The sequence below is a fragment of the Neoarius graeffei genome, chromosome 3 (genome assembly GCF_027579695.1).
Source record: "Neoarius graeffei isolate fNeoGra1 chromosome 3, fNeoGra1.pri, whole genome shotgun sequence".
Taxonomy (NCBI): domain Eukaryota; kingdom Metazoa; phylum Chordata; class Actinopteri; order Siluriformes; family Ariidae; genus Neoarius; species Neoarius graeffei.
The window spans coordinates 42,498,211-42,502,501 of NC_083571.1; the positions used below are offsets into that span (position 1 = coordinate 42,498,211).

Sequence of the window (4,291 nt, forward strand, 5' to 3'; positions counted from 1 at the left end):
ATTCTGAAATAAATCCTGACAGACCGAGGCACTACATTTATGTCACACACACTGTGCGAGCTGTATGGGTTTCTGGGGATTAAGTCTATCCGCACCAGTGTCTATCACCCACAAATGGATGGCTTAGTAGAGGGATTTAACCAAACACTCAAAAACATAATCCGTAAATTCATAAGTGAAGATGCGTGTAATTGGGATAAGTGGCTCAAGCCCCTGTTATTCGCAGTACGAGAGGTCCCGGAAGCCTCCACAGGGTTTTCTCCCTTTGAATTATTATATAGGCGTAAGCCGCGTGGCATTCCGGACATGCTATGGGAAAATTGGGAGGAGAAACCTTTACAGAGTAAAAATTAAATCCAGTACATTCTTGACCTGCATGCAAAACTCCACACCCTCATGCACCTAACCCAGGAGAATTTGCGGCAGGCACAAGAACGTCAAAGCCGACTGTATGACAAGGGGACGTGCCTTAGTGTTCATGCCAGGAGACAAAGTGCTCATATTATTGCCCACGTCGAGTTCTAAATTAGTCGCCAAGTGGCAAGGGCCCTTTGAGGTTACATGGTGAGTTGGGGACATCAACTATGAGGTGAAGCAAATGGATAGGGGTGGGGCACTGCAAATCTACCACCTCAACCTTTTAAAATGCTGGAATGAGGGGGTCCCCATGGCATTGGCGTCGGTAGTCCCAGAGAAGGCAGAGCTGGGGCCGGAGGTAAAAAAGATAACATCTCGGACCACTCCGGTCCCTTGTGGAGACCACCTCTCACCGGCCCAACTCACGGAGGTAGCCAAGTTGCAGAATGAATTTTCCAATGTGTTCTTGTCCCTTCCTGGTCATACCCACCTCATAGAACACCACATCGAAATGACCCCAGGGGTGGTAGTGCATAGCTGCCCTTACCACTTGCCCAAACATAAGAAAAAGGTGGTTCGGGATGAACTCAAGGCCATGCTCGAAATAGGCATAATCGAGGAGTCCCACAGTAACTAAAGCAGCCCAGTGGTCCTGGTTTCCAAGACAGACGGGTCGGTCCGATTCTGTGTGGACTATAGAAAGGTCAACACAGTGTCTAAATTTGACACATACCCAATGCCTCACATTGATGAGTTGCTTGATTGGTTAGGCACTGCTCGCTTTTATTTGACACTGGATACTTACCTGGCAGGGGCAACACCATGATCAAGAAGGTGTTTTGCCCAAAGTGAGGCCCAGCCATTGCACTCAGGCTGTGCTGACCTTTGAGAATTCCTCAAATGCAGGAATCTCAACTGTATAATTTCTGGTAGTGAGGGACTGCATTCGTGCTCTCCCCTCTCACATAATTTTTGGGCAGCACAGTGGTGTAGTGGTTAGCACGGTCGCCTCACAGCAAGAAGGTTACAGGTTTGAACCCAGTGGCCAGCGAGGGCCTTTCTGTGTGGAGTTTGCATGTTCTCCCTGTGTCTGTGTGGGTTTCCTCTGGGTACTCCGGTTTCCCCCACAGTCCAAAGACATGCAGTTAGGTTAACGTGGCATGGCATTCGGCTGAAGTGCCCTTGAGCAAGGTACTTAACCCCTGACTGCTCCCCGGGCACTGTAGTGTGGCTGCCCACTGCTCTGAGTGTGTGTGCGCATGTGTTCACTGCTTCAGATGGGTTAAATGCAGAGGATGAATTTCACTGTGCTTGAAGTGTACATGTGACAAATAAAGGTTTCTTCTTTCTTTCTTTCTTTCTTTCTACAAAGGTATATTGGCAGATCCTCTTGACTCCTCTATCCTGAGAGAAAATGGCCTTTTCCACACCTTTTGGATTACACCAATTTGTCATGCTCCCTTTTGGGTTGTTTGGGGCGCCCGCTACGTTCCAGCTGCTTATGGACAGGGTCTTCCACCCTCACACTGTCTATGCGGCCACCTATCTAGATGACATCATAATTTACAGTAATGATTGGCCATGGCACTTGGAACACCTGAGGGCTGTTCTAAAGTTGCTGAGGCGAGCGGGCCTCACAGCTAACCCAAAAAAGTGTGCGATTGGGCGGGTGGAAGTATGGTATCTGGGGTTACACTTGGGCCATGGGCAGGTGTGTCCCCAAATTAACAAGACCGTAGTGATTGCGGCCTGCCCAAGGCCCAAGACCAAAAAGGAGGTGATACGGTTCTTGGGGCTGGCTGGCCATTATTGTAGGTTTCTACCTAATTATTCGGACCTCACCAGCTCGCTAACTGATCTCACTAAAAAGGGAGCTCCAGATCCGGTCCAGTGGACGGAGCAGTGCCAACAGGCCTTCTCTGAGGTAAAAGCTGCACTGTGTGGGGGGCCACTTTTACACTCCCCTGACTTCTCTCTCCCCTTTATTTTTCAGACTGATGCATCGGACAGAGGGCTGGGGGCCGTTTTGTCCCAGGAGGTGGAGGGCGAGGAGCACCCCACGCTGTACATCAGCCAGCAACTCTCGATGCGTGAAAGCAGGTACAGCACAATCAAGAAGGAGTGTCTCACCATCAAGTGGGTGGTCCTCGCCCTCTGATACTACCTGGTGGGGCACCCTTTCACTCTCTGTTCAGACCACGCACCCCTCCAGTGGCTCCACTGCATGAATGATGCCAATGCATGGATCACCAGTTGGTATCTCGCCCTCCAGCCATTTAAGTTCAAGGTGATCCACAGGCCGGGGGCGCAGATGGTGGTGGCGGACTTCCTGTCCCATCAGGGGGGAGTCAGCTTCAGGCTGGATGGCTCCCTGGCCTGAGTCGGGCGGTGGGGGTATGTGGCAGTGTGGGCGTGGCCAAGCAGCAGTCTGTGAATGGAGGGCAGGGTCGGGGAAGGTAAGTGGCTAAGTCATTCCACCTGCTTTCAATTAATGTTTGTGTGTGTGTGTGTGTGTGTGTGTGTGTGTGTGTGTGTGTTACAGGGATGGATGGAGCATAAAAGGAGAGAGAGAGAGAGCAGAGAAAAGGAGCTCTCTCCCCAACCACAACGCATGTGTGAGTGAGTGAGTGAGCGAGCGAGCGAGCGAGAGAGCAAGCAAGCGAGCAAGCTGAAAAGCTAAATAAAGTGATTTGTGTAATCATCAACTCTCGCCTGCCGTGCTTCTGTGCTCCACTCACATCAGGAAGTGTTACAAACCCCTTGCTCCAAAATTGACACCTTCAAGCTTAACTAAAGTTTGAAGCTGACCACATGAAAAAAGAAAAGCCTTCTGGAGGATAGCTGTATGGTCAAATGATACAAAGATTGAGTTGTTTGGCCACAATGACCACCTTATAGAGAGGGACACTGTACTGGAACAGGTTCATTACACATAGTGGATGGATTAATGAAGAAGGAGGACTACCTCAGAATTCTTCAGCATAAACCATCAGAAACTTGAACATGACTTGGGACTTACAACAGAACAGTGAACTCAAAAACACATCAGCTGGTTGTGGAGGATAAAGCAGGCTAACTTAACTTAAGCTTATAACAAGTCCTGACTTCAACACTATATATATATATATATATATATATATATATATATATATATATATATATATTTTTTTTTTTTACTTGAAAATATATGGCCTGTGCTTATAAGTTGAGTCCATGCCAAGAAAAAACAACAATAACAAAAAAAAAACAATTTAATTGTACTCTACCGATTCTACCTTGAAGAGTCATGTAATATCCAACCAGAATTTTGCCAGAAGCTTGTTCATGGTAAACAAAAATGGTTGGTCAACATGAATCTTGCGAAGACCCAAATATTAGGTGTGCTGTATGTATATTTTTGACCCCGTATGTATAATTTTGACCTGTGTTGATTTCAGAAAACCCAAAGAAAATTAAAAGTTGTGCACCAAATTCTAGTTTTTTTTATTAAAGATGTATGCTGTACATTCTGCCACAGAAAAAAGAAAACAGTTCAAAGAAATTACTGAAAGCCCAAATATTGCCATGACATTCATATCCAAGATGACATTCATGTCACTGTATGTAAACTTCTGACCACAACTCTATCAGAATGCAAACAATTGAAGGAATAGCACACTTATTATGAATGTTGACTTCAACAAATAATTAACCCTGAAATAAGTAAGTAACGGGTGGCACGGTGGTGTAGTGGTTAGCACGGTCACCTCACAGCAAGAAGGTCCTGGGTTCAAGCCCAGTGGCCAATGAGGGCCTTTCTGTGTGGAGTTTGCATGCTGTCCGTGTGGGTTTCCTCTGGGTGCTCTGGTTTCCCCCACAGTCCAAAGGCATGCAGGTTAGGCTAATTGGTGTCTCTAAATTGACCATAGGTGTGAATGGTTGTCTATCTGTCAGC

General features: G+C 47.0%; 1 non-coding gene across 1 annotated transcript; it reads left to right on the forward strand.

Moving 5' to 3' along the window:
• The first annotated feature begins 1,154 nt into the window (after window positions 1-1,154).
• Window positions 1,155-1,318, forward strand: LOC132883925 (U1 spliceosomal RNA). The gene has a single exon (XR_009654424.1). It is a non-coding gene; the product is annotated as a U1 spliceosomal RNA (small nuclear RNA).
• Window positions 1,319-4,291: the final 2,973 nt, after the last annotated feature.